We start from the raw sequence: 13,331 nt of genomic DNA, 5'->3' as shown, positions 1-13,331 counted from the left end.
GCCAGGCACAAAATACCATATTGTACAATTTCATTTATATGAATTGCCCAGAATTTTAAATCTAGGTAGAGACAGAAAACAGATTAGTGGTGGTTTAGCACAACATACTAAAACTCCTGAACTGTATGCTTTTAAAGGGTAAGTTTTATGTGATGTGTAGGTGAGGAGTATGAATATAATCAAACTCTTCATGAAATACTAAAAATAATCCTACTGCAAAAAAGTTATGGAACTGACCCAGCAGCAATGAGCATTCTAAGCATGTAGACCATGGTATCTAAATATTAATTCTCACTTCAAAAGGAGCCAACAAAGCTCCTGAGAAATAGCCAATTACAGGTCTAGAACAGAAAATGTGTAAGTTCATCCTGGAACATTAAATTGGAAAGCAAGGAAACTATCAAAGACTACTAAGGGTATATCAAAAGGACTCCAGAGCCAATCTAAACAGAATCACTGGTAAAAATGGAATAATTTGAGCAAAAATAAGGGCTATGTATTGAATTTCAATATGTTTAATTATAAGTTCATAATATTTCTCTCTCTTTCCCTTTCATTGGTCACCACTGCAGGATGCTAAGTAAGCAACTTCTTATTTTTGAAACTGGTAAATAAAGGCAAAGAATTAGTATTTATCTTGCTTTTCCTATATAAACTGAACCTCTGTACAACCAAGTAGTTGATGGGGGTAGTATTTCACCTAATACACAAACAAGGAAAGACACAAGTAAGTATCATCTTTCTACAACTGCTAATGAAATATAGGATGAACATAGATCTAGTCTAGAGAAACCTATAAAAATATAAAAATAACCCCAATTCTTTAAACTGCAAGACAGAAGAGATCAAAGGAAAACTCAAGATTAAAAAAGAGATGTAAGTGACATGTCAACCAACTGCAATATATGGACTTTGCTTGGATCCTAATTCAAAGTATAAAAATAATTTGAGACATTTAGGGAAATCTGCCCATATAATATTTGATGTTATTTATTAATTTTCTGTATAACTGACAATGTCACAGTGGTTAGGAGGTTTCTGTGGTTATGGCTTTTTAGAAGTTTCTTTTAGATATACAATTGAAATATGTACACATGAAGTAATGTATCATGGAATAGACAGAATGAATAGGAGTATATATCTATGAAACGGGATGGGCCCATGAGTTGATAGCTTTTGAAGCCCAATGAGATAAGTAAATGGAGATTAACCTATTTTCTCTACTTTTATACATTTGAAATTTTCACAAAGTTTTTATTTTTTTGATGTGGACCATTCTTAAAGTCTTTATTGAATTTATTACAATATTGCTTCTGTTTTATGTTTTGGTTTTTTGGCCACAAGGCATGTGGGATCTTAGCTCCCCGACCAGGGATTGAACCCAGGCCCCCTGTACTGGGAGTGCAGAATCTTATTAGCCACTGGACCACCAGGGAAGCCCCTGATGTCTTCCATTTCTACACCAAATAAAGACTGTAAAATGGTGTGCTGCACTTTGGTCAATCAACAATTACCTGAGAACTAACTACGTGTCAAACACTATGACACTGTGCTGGTTCCTGCACTAAGGAGCTCATATCCCAGTGTGGAAGATAGAAACAAATAATTATAATTACAAATTGTGCTCAATGTGATAAAGGAAACAAACAGGATGCTGAGACAGAGACTAAGAGGGTGGGGGTATGGGAGTCCTACTTTAGGTAAGGTGGTCAGAAAAGGCCTCTCTGTGCAGCAAGGCCAGTTTCTGGTACAGAAAACAACATGTGTTCCTGACAAGGAAAAGACTTTGGCATTTCTGAAGGATTAAAAAGAGGAAGCCAGTATAGCTAAAATGTACTGAGTCAGAAAGAAGAGTGGCCCAACTTGAAGATGGAGAAATGTACAAGAGGATAATGTAGATAGTAAGGAGTATAAATTATATTCCAAGGGCAACAGATTATATTCCAAGTGTCAAAAATTCATTGACAGATTTTAAACAGCCGAGTGATATGATTTGATTTTTAAATAATTCTGATTACTGTGTGGTGAATGGATTAGAGAACAAAAAGAACAAAGAGAATCAGGAGACAATTACAGGGAGGAAAATGGTGGCTTGATCTAGAATGAAGGCAGTGCAGATGGAATAAAAGCATAAGGATATAAGTTATTTTAGAGTATAACTGACAGTAATAGGTAAAGGCCTAGATGTGGGGGCTAAGGAAGATTAAAGAATTTATAGTGCAAGAGGGGAGATAAGAAAACAGATAACATAGTTCAAAATAAGAGGTGCTGCTTTAAACATCTGAGGAAAGGTAAACCTTCTATAGGAATTCCAAGTTCATAAGAAAAAGCCAAGATCATGGGTAACTCTGCAACCAATATGAATCACGAAGCTGCTGGAGGTCCTTATAATATTAATACTACAAAGAGCAGATATAGCCAATCATTAAAAAATAGTCAATAACTGACTTGCAAAACTTGCGTTCCAGAATGGTAATTATACTAGCACCAAAAGGAAGAAATTGAGTCATTACTGTTAGCCTAAGAGAAGTAGTTTAACACTTCTTAATTTTTTAGTTGTAATAGTAATACATGCTGCTTCTAAGAAAATTTAAAATACAGGTGTAAAAAGTAAGCAACTGTCCCCAGATACTGCTTGTGGGAGTGTAAAATGGTTCAGCCTCCTTGGAAAACAGCCTAGCAGTTCCTCAAACGATTAAACATAGAGCTACCACCTGACCCAGCAATTCCACTCCTAAAGAGAATAGAATTTTGTCTAAGAGACGAAAACATATCTACAGAAAAATTCATATACACATGTTTATAGCAGCATTATTCAAGATAGTCAAAAGACAGAAACAACCCAAATGTCCACTGACAGATGAATGGATAAACAAAATGTTGTATATCCCAAAATGGAGTATTAATCAGCCAATTAAAAGGAACGAAGTACTGATACATGCTTCAATATAGTTGAACCTTGAATACATTATACCAAGTAAAAGAAGCCGGTCACAAAAGTCCACATATCATACTTGACAGAAATGGAACAGGAAAATTAATAGAGATAGGAAGTGGATTAGTAGCTGCTTAGATCTGAGAGAGGTGGAAGGTAAGGGGGGGTGATAGCTAAAGGGTATGGAGAGCTTCTTTCTGAAGTAATAAAATGTTCTAAAATTGACTGCAGTGATGGTTGCACAGCACAATGAATATACTGAGCCACTGAACTGTATACGTTAATGGGTCAAATGTATAGTATAATATATGAATTATATCTCAAATCTGTTATTTTTTAAGTAAATAAGTAGAACTTCCATTCTCGTTCTTTGCTGCCCTTCGCTTCAACTACATGTAATAACAACTACTGTTAATATTTTATAATTCTGTCCAGGACACTTTATTCATATACAAAGACATACATAATCTACCCCCGAAAAATGAGGGGGGAGGATCATACTGTATTCATTGTTCTGCACATTTTCCCTCAATGTACCAAATCCTTCCTGTGTCACTACATACTTTCAACATGGCAGTTCAGTATTCCATTATATTCCGATACACCATAACCTACTAATTCATCAATTACTGAGACATTTAGGTTATTTTCACTTTTCTATTACAATCAAAATAGCCACAATAACCATCCTTGCCCATATCTCTGCACAAGTCACTATTTCTGCAGCCCTGATTCTTAAAAATAAATTTACTAGGTGAAAAAGATACACACTTGGTGGGGGAGATCATTATTGCCAAAGACTACACATACTAATTCCATTTATGAAACTATAATTCACTAACTCAGTTATCAACTTGGTAGAAGTTCTAATGTTCTGTAATTTGAAAGGTTAAAATAAAAATACGCATAAGCATTATTTGTATTAATCCAGAAACGTTTGTACATGTACAGAAAAATGATATAATGATTGTTAACAATGGTTACCACTCTAAGGAAGAAAGTGGGAATAGGGACTTTGTTTTTACACTTTTAGAATTACTTTACCCTTGTAATTAGAAAAATAAACTTTTCTACAAAGACATTTTTAAAAAGGAAATTCAAAGTAATATTACATAAAAGCTTTTCACTTGACCTAAGACAGAGTGTGAAGATAAAGCCATCAAAAAAAAAAATCAGGGATGTAAAGCAATGGTTCTGAGGGCAGAAGAGACAGGAGTCCTGAGTCTGCCATTCACTAAACTCTATGACCTTTGGGACCTTTAAGGCAAGTCATGCTACTTCTTTACCCCTTACTACTTCAATATATACTTTATAAGAACAAAATTAATCTCTTATATAACCACAGAACTAGCTTTCAAATTCAGGAAACGACACTGATATAGTACTTTAATCTACTTTTTATATTCCAATTTGGTCAACCAATCACATCCTTTACAGAGATTTCCTCCCCCCTCTATAAAAGGATCCAGTCTAGGATCACATTGGATCTAGTTGTCATCTCTCTTTAGTCTTTTAATTTGGAACCCACATTATATTAATTCCAATAATATGTTTCCTGGTATCAAAATTAATTTAATAATCTAACATCAGGCTTCCCTGGTGGCACGGTGGTTAAGAATCCACCTGCCAATGCAAGGGACACGGGTTCCAGCCCTGGTCCGGGAAGATCCCACATGCCATGGAGCAACTAAGCCCGTGCGCCACAACTACTGAGCCCGGGTGCCTAGAGCCGGTGCTCCGCAACAAGAGAAGCCACCGAAATGAGAAGCCTGCACACGGCAACGAAGAGTAGCCCCTGCCTAACAGAACTAAAGAAAGCCTGTGCACAGCAACGAAGACCCACCCAACGCAGCCAAAAATAAATAAATAAATTTTTAAAAAAAATACATTAGGATTACATTTCCTCTCCAAAGGTCTAATATGCACCCTGCTAGGCCAAATGAAGGGTAAAATTCTTATTTGAAGCAGTCAAATGATTTCTCTTTTCTTAATGTACGTATGAGAATTTGACAGTTGGGATCTGCAGGCTTCACTGGTCTCCAGTGTCAGTCTCAGAATGTGACTTCTGAGAAATCTTTACCGAAGTAAGACATTTATCTTCCTATTTAACATGGAATCTCATTCTTTCAGGCACCTGTTAACAAGAAATTACTCAATTCCTTAATCAGTAACTAAAACTCACACTTGCCAACAATAACTCAGCCAAGTGAGATACTGAGCAACTTGGACTACAAGGACACATTATATGTACTATATAAATCCTTCCTATATAGAAAGGAAAAAAACAGTACCCTGAATCAACAAGATGATAACTAATCTCTACTAGAACAAAAGAATCTAATTCTTCTCTACTAGAATAAAAGAATCTAATTCTTCTCCCTTATTCTTAACCAAACACACACAACAAAAACAAAAATCCTAATTAAAATGAAATTATACTGAGAAGACACTAGTATCCCAGGACTCAGGGAACATTTGTGTGATCTGAAAATTCAAACATGAAGATAGTTCTTGCCTTCAAGATGTTCACAATCCTGTGGGGTGACAAACATAACTAATAAGGCAGAGTGTGATAACAGATGTAGAAATATAATATCATGGAGATGCAAAAGACAGAGAAATGGACTCTGAACTGGGCACTCAAGTAAGGCTTTGTGGAACACTCACACTTTTAATGGCTGAACCAGACAGATTTTGAGACAAAGAGGGTAAAGGAACAGCACAAGCAAAGAATACCAGCACAAGCAAATATCTTGCCAAAAAAAAAGGCAAGATATTGGACAGTATTTGAGGGACAGTAAGTAGGTCAGGTTGGCTACAGCAAGACTTTCTAGATGTATGGAGGAAGTGAGTGCCTAGTTGCAGTAGATGTGCTTAAAGCTCACTTATAAAGAGCCTAAAATGCCATGCTAAGGAGCTTGATCCTTAATCTGGAGGCAATGCCAAGCTAAAGGTTCTGGAACAAGGGAATGATTTGGATACAGAAACTTAAAACCAAAACAGCAACTTCTCTTTTCAATAAACTTAGATAATAATTTCCTCCATTAAACAGATGGCAGAAAAAAGAGGCAGTAATAAAGACTTAGGTAATAACAGATCCATAAAGGTCTATGAAAAAAAGGACAGGACAGGGGTTAACATCCACACTGGGGGCAGGACTAACAAATTTTTTAGAAGTTATTTTCTAGTTGAACGTCACATTGGTACCATTAATGCTAGTAATGAGGCCTCGATTTTCACACAAATTTAACAATTTAAGAAAACTCAAAATAAGAACCAAGTTTCAATTTAAAAGAACATCATGTTAAGAACTATTTTAAACAAAAGATTAGGGCCACAACTCATTTAATCTCAACTTAAATACAAGTTTCTAGGCACAGTATATTATACTATGGCACAATTATATATGGGAAAAGTAATCTGGCTTGAGTCCTAATGGGAAAAAAAAACCAAACCACCAAATATTGAGATTTAACATTAAAGTGAACATACAAGGGTTCACCTAAATAATTATGTCCACAGACAAAACAGGCCCCCAAAATTCATCTATAAATTACCTTTTGCTGCCTCAGAACAGCAGAGAGTATAGTAGGGGGCAGGAGGTAGGGGGACAAACTTACCAAATGAAGTTTGTCCCAAGAACTTTTCTACTGGAACGTTTCACAAGAAAATCTGCAAAAGAAAAACCAGTAGTTTTACAATGACAAATATCCTAAGTATCAAGTTAAGCCACTTAGATCTCCCCACAAGACTTTTCTCTACAAGTTAGAATGCGATGACAATACATTATTTTTTAAATTGTTACAATGTGAACTATTTAGTCAACCACAGGTTTTAGAATGTTTAATTGTGCAAAACGGGCCAAGTCAGGCCTTAGCATGCTTTTAGAAACTACAGAACTGCACAGATAGAACTTTCCAAGAATCTATAAATACTCCTCTTTAAGAGTTTTTCTCTATCAATCTAGCATCATTTCTGATGGCTTCTCAGGTAAACCTTTGCCACTAAAGGAACAAGTACTTTAAACAACTAAGAAGATCACAGGAGATCTAGGTTTGGACTTGGTAGTTTAATTTGTACACATAATTGGCTTCTATCAAGGGGTCTTTTTTGTGTAAGAAAAAAATCAGAGAGGCAGGAGTATAGTCTAAACACAAAGAATTCTTGTCACAACTAGGCAACAATCTGATCTTTAGAGATAAAAGACCTTATCAACCTGATTCCTTTGTAAAGACTTCTCTCAGTATTGGCAGGCAACTCATCCTTTTGAGCTGTTTATGTGACATAAAGTCACATATATGAACAGGACTGTACAAAATATCAAAGTCCTAAAATTAAAGAGTCAGTCAATATATCACATTATTGCCATAACCTCTGGAACCATTTTTTAAACAAGTAAGAACCATATAAGAGGAGGCTAAACATGTAATAATAAAGTGTTTTAACCACTTTACAAGTAGTTATTTTTGTCTCCCAGTAACTTTTAATTTAAATTTTGTAAAAGTTAATTTTAGTTTAATACAGGCTGGGCTGTACTGACCACATGCTGTATGGGAAAGGAACTAAGGCTATTCATAACTTGCAACTTCAGATACAAATCATATTAGTATCAAGATTGGTCCTGTTAAGTTGTTTAAGGAGGTACAACACAGTATAGCAGGAAAGTTCAGGGGTTTTAAATCTGTAAGAACTTTTCTTTCTAGAGTATAATTTTTGCTGAGTATTTGAAACCTGAAATACAAGTTACAAGTTTTTTTCATTTTTCCTTTATACTATAGTAAGGTTATTGATTTTTTAAAAACTACATCTGTAGGTACATTATATCATCTATGAATTTTATTTAGGATAATAAGAAAACATTTGTTAAAAAGAACAGATGCTGGGTCTCTTTGTCCTTAGCTATTAAAAAAAAAAAAACAACCAGATAGGGCTTCCATGGTGGCGCAGTGGTTGAGAGTTCGCCTGCCGATGCAGGGGACGCCAGTTCGTGCCCCGGTCCGGGAGGATCCCACATGCCGCAGAGCGGCTGGGCCCGTGAGCCATGGCCGCTGAGCCTGCGCGTCCGGAGCCTGTGCTCCACAATGGGAGAGGCCACCAACAGTGAGAGGCCCGCGTACCGCAAAAACAAAAACAAAAAACAAAAAAACCCAACCAGATAAAACAATATATATGAAGGTACATTCCACTTAAGTATTAAATGCAAAAAATAATGAGACATAGTTCATTGTAACCCAAGAAGTATCAGAGTACTACAAGGTTAACTGTCCAATGACATGCAAGTACTCAGAGTTCAGAGGAGAGACAACCCAGGGAAGTTTCACAGGAGGTGGAAAACTTCAACTTGAGTCCTACAGATTAGGTGGAATTTAAATAAAGAGAAAGAGGGGATGGAAGCCAAGTAAGGATGGCTATTAATACCACAGTGGGAAGAAAGCACATTTTTGAGAAATAAAGAATAGGTCAGAATACCAATCATGTTCAGGAAAATAAGACTAAAAAGACAGGACACACTGTGGGCCTTGAATGCCAAGCTAAGGAAGCTAGATTTCATTCGATGGCACTAAACCAAAAGCTTTATGAGCAGGAGAATAACAACATGAAAATGGTAGTATTAAAAAGCAGGAAGTAGGATGGTCTGGAGGGGAAAAGTCACTTAGGATGTTCCTAGACTAGTAGTGCAGATATGAACTGCTAAGGGCCCAATATCTCAACCATAGTAAAAATGCAGAAGAAGACACCAAAATGAGTGAAAGCATTAATTGCCTGAGCTTGGTAGTTGATTAGGAATGGAAAAAAGGGGGCAGACCATGTTGTCAAAGATAACTGCAAAATTCTAAGGCCTGTGGTGAGTAGAAAAAGAATGGTATTGTTAAGAAATGAAGGGTAGATTCCAAGGAAGCAACACCAGATATGATACCCTGACTTTAAAGGTGGCCTCCCAAGTAGATGTATGTCCAGCCAGTAATAAGGGGTGAAATGGGATTAAATTCAAGAGACAGGTTAAGTCTAGTGGTAACAATGAATTGATGGTGTTACATTTACTTCAAAGAAATCACTACATCTACTACAAGGATCATCTGACATGTTTAGAAATTACTTGGTAATTTATTCTGTCAAAGATATTAAGTCCATTAATACAAAAGTGTTTGTGTATAGTTTCCACAGGTGTAAAGCTCCAAAACATGGACCAAACAACAGGAAGAGTCAACAAAAATGTTCAGGCAGGTCTGCTTCAATGCCAGCAATGATTCCTCTTAACCACAACCAAACATCTACTTGGTTGGAAACAAGTATGCCATTGTGAAACACTGCCAACAAAATTTTAAAACCTGCCCATGCCTCTTAGGGCTATTTGCCAGATAAAGGCCATGTAGAAGTAAGTCTGAAAGAAGCTCTTTGGTGCCACCAGCTACCTTCTCAAGAAGCCAGATGATATCCTGTGATACCAGTCATGTACACCTCAGAGTAGGAACAGTTACGTTTGGGTGACCTTGAACGGTCATATATTTGAAGAGGTAGAATGTAAAGTGGTTACGTTAAATCTAAGCAATTACCTAAAGTGTCTAGTAACATGGGATTCTTAAACAAATAAAGCACTAATGAACAGCCAGCCAGGGCAGCTGTGTGGGGCAAGGGTTAACTATGGTCACCCTTAAGTTCCATCTGGGGGATAGTGTTAAAAGAAAAGAAAAAGAATTGGCAGTTATCTGAAAAAGGTAAATTTTTTTACAATCATGTATTATACTATGGATAGAATTTTATCTATTTCAAGAGGAAACCCTGAAGAGAATAAAAATATACTTGATTATTAAATACTAAAATACTAGATATTACTGTGCAGCTGCAAAGCACAGTCAATGTCTTTCTGGAAGACAATGAGATACTGATTAAGAAGAAGGGCATGGAGGCCCTGAGAAGGCTAATAAGGAATGGACACCTACATGGAATAGTTTGTTATCATGTGTATGCCACCTACTAGATCAGCTTCAACAAAGAGGCACACCAATTTGGGCCATTTATATAATAAGTGAATCCAAACTACAAAAACTAATTAGGTCAAACCAAATTCACAAGGAAAAACTTAAGAGACTCAGGCCAGGCCTCCTAAAAATGGGGGGGGGGGGGGGGGCGGTGTCCAGGGTGGGGAAGGGTGGCTAAAGCAGCACTTTTTTGCCTAGGGTACATTTTAACTTCAAAAGAACAATGAAGTTTTTGTTTGTTTTTTAACATCTTTATTGGAGCATAATTGCTTTACAATGGTGTGTTAGTTTCTGCTTTATAACAAAGCGAATCAGCTATACATATACATATATCCCCAAATCCCCTCCCTCTTGCGTCTCCCTCCCACACTCCCTATCCCACCCCATGAAGTATTTTTTTACAGCCCTGTCTCACTTTCAAATGTAGGAATGATTGAGGGTTCAAAACTTTAAGAAGGCAACACTGAGTAATTTTAAAGGAATCTTTTATTTTCACTGTATGTGAAAGAAATGGCTTTTCTTGCACATGCACTGCATAGTAAGAAACACTGACAGCAAAACTTGAGTGTGGAGGTCATAAAGTAATTCAGAGATGTTAAATTTTAAGAAGTGACTTTACAACTGCTACTACTTTGGGCAGCTTCTTAGTGCTTCCTCATTTATGCCTAGTAACTTTTCGGATATCTGATGGATGATATGACCTTCCCAAACTAGGATTCTATGGCATGTTGGGGAGATTATTCCATGGTGGGGAGATGATTTAATCACTAGTATTACCCAAAACTCAAGCATTTAGCAACTGAGTAAAACTACTGTGGTTTGGTCTTACTCCCTGTACAGGAGCCCAAACCTCAAGTTTTCTAAACTTCTGCTGCTGAAGTCAACTATAAATGAAAATAAAAACCGAGAGACAGTTCAAAAAGTATGGCTATATAGCTGATTCACTTTGTTATAAAGCAGAAACACACCATTGTAAAGCAATTATACTCCAATAAAGATGTTAAAAAATAAAATAAAAAGTATGGCTGAATGCTCTCAGTTGGACTTTTCCCCCCTCTACTTATTTGGACCATGTTTCAAAAAAAAAAAGTAAAAAGAAACTAAATACAAAATTGAGTCAGTGTCCTGGAAAACTCAGTGAGTTTTCCAAACACGGTAATTTATTAAAAAAAAAAAAACAACTTTTAAAAAGATGCCACATGTCTTTTCTACCTCTTTTGAAAACACTAAGTAAGGTCTGTGTGTTTTCAGGGATACAGACGCAAATTCATGGTCAGAGTACTGCATTCCTCTGCCAGCTGTAGGACACAGATAAGCAGCTAAAATATTATCATTTCCTAAGCAAAAAACAACCATCTTCTTGAAAAACAAAAATCCAGTAGGTTGTCAGAAACGGTCAGGTGAACTCCATGTTATAATCAAATTTCTGTATCAAAGAGTCTTTTACTAACACTAAGTCTCTTGAACCAGCAACATTAATGATAATGTTCACTCTAACAAGTAAAATTCTGTTTCAATAGATAATGACCAAAGATCAATCTTGAATAATTCTGTGACTACATTAGTGGTACAGAGTGTGGTTCATTCTATGAGGAGTTTTTTTTGGTTTGTTTTGTTTTAATGTGGGAGAAGTTCTGAATACATTCCTCAAAGGAGTATCTGCAATAGACAGAATTTCAAACAGTTGGTTAGCGATCAATACTTAAGATCATTTGTCTTCATTTAAGTGGCTGAAATACTGACAGCTGCTTTTCCAAATGGGACCCAAAAATGTGAGAAGTCAAAAGCAAAGAAACTGTGCTCTAGAATTTTTAGACATTAAGATCTGACTGTACTTCAGATGCACCTTTTTGCTTTTCACATCTCAAGTGGGCAAAAGGAAGCCCTTGACCATGTTCTCAGAAAAGATCAGCTGTGATCAAACGAACTTTATCGAATTTGATTCGTACCTTTTAAAATCACTTATTTTACAAGTGTTTCCCTTTTAAACTTAATCCTTATACAAAAGGGGGGCGGGGGAGCAAATATCATACATGATGTCTTAGTGAAGACATTTTCTGGTGGTGACCAGAAAAGATTAAAACCAAAGATATAATACAATCTGCTAAAAAGGGTAAAAATAGTTTCAAAAAAGGTTTTTTTTAATGTTTTGACTTGCTCTTTATAATCACTTCTATAAAGAAATTTATTCACGGGACTTCCCTGCTGGCGCAGTGGATAAGACTCTGCGCTCCCAAAGCCAGGGGCCTGGGTTCAATCCCTGGTCAGGGAACTAGATCCCACATGCATGCCACAACAAAGAGTTCACATGCCCCAACTAAGGAGCCCGCCTGCCACAACTAAGGAGCCCATGTGCTGCAACTAAGGAGCCAGCAAGCCACAACTAAGACCCGGTGCAACCAAATAAATAAATAAATACTATCTATTTTTTAAAAAAGAAAACATTCACTTCATACTACTAACTCAGATATATTAAATCATTAATAGGATTATAAGGAATTTCTGTAATTTGTAACATTATTTTCTGACTCTATATCCTCCATGAAAAGTCACAAGGCAGGTATCATTTTACTACTGAAATTAAGGATTTTAAATCTAATATTATAAGGCAGCATTTAGATTCATCATGGTAAATGAAGAAATGTTCCCTATCTCCTAAGAAAAAAAACTCTTAACAGAAACCAAATACTTAAGTCTCGGTTATCGAGATAGAAAATCCAGGCATTCAAAGCACTAGAAATTAATTAAATTAAAAGCCAAGCAGGATCATTTCATCTAAGTGCCAGAGGTAGTTCAATATTTATAACTGCTATGGAAAGATCAGAAAGACTAGCCCCAGTGTTGGAAAAATGTTTCCTGACTTTTGTTTCTTTGACTAATTCCAAGGTCTACTGTTGGGAAATTAAGAGAAGGCAAATTTTTGCATGCTCATTAATGTCCTGCCACTTGCTCTCAGTTAACCTCTGATGAAGAGGAAAGAAGTAATTTTGTTTCCCCCTCCTTTCTCCCCTGCACTGTCCCAAATCAAAGTTCTCAAGGGCAATGCATAGGTCAAATGTTCTATTTTTAAAAAAAGAAAGATTCCTAATCAGGAAGTATATACCTCTTCATGGAAACTTAAATTTTCCTAATTATAATCCTGTAATGACTTCTGCCCCTCTTAAAAAATCATGATTATCTCAACATGAGACTGCAGACTCTGTCCATGCCTCCTACTGTTCGAAGAATAAAATTATAACTGCATTTTCTTGGACAAAACACTTAAATGACCAATCCCTATGAAGATGAGCAGTTTTACAATAGGTTCTCAAAACGTTTTTTAATAAGGCTTAAATTATGAGCTCCTATTTCTTACGTACTCAGAAAAAGAAATCAGTGAGGTAGCAAAGACCAAAAACTTATTTTTGTTAAAGACA

At 36.2% G+C, this 13,331-nt stretch overlaps 1 protein-coding gene across 15 annotated transcripts in view; it reads right to left on the bottom strand.

Moving 5' to 3' along the window:
• MTMR3 (myotubularin related protein 3) overlaps positions 1 to 13,331 on the bottom strand; it is a 160,227-nt gene that overhangs the window by 78,492 nt on the left and 68,404 nt on the right. For all 15 annotated transcript variants that reach the window (XR_012325251.1, XM_033837158.2, XM_019950189.3 and 12 more), the window contains one exon: positions 6,556 to 6,607. The gene's annotated coding sequence lies outside the window, so the exon portion shown is untranslated. The remainder of the gene's footprint in view (positions 1 to 6,555; positions 6,608 to 13,331) is intronic.

The sequence above is a fragment of the Tursiops truncatus genome, chromosome 13 (genome assembly GCF_011762595.2).
Source record: "Tursiops truncatus isolate mTurTru1 chromosome 13, mTurTru1.mat.Y, whole genome shotgun sequence".
Taxonomy (NCBI): Eukaryota; Metazoa; Chordata; class Mammalia; order Artiodactyla; family Delphinidae; genus Tursiops; species Tursiops truncatus.
This window is presented reverse-complemented; position numbering and strand designations above follow the sequence as displayed.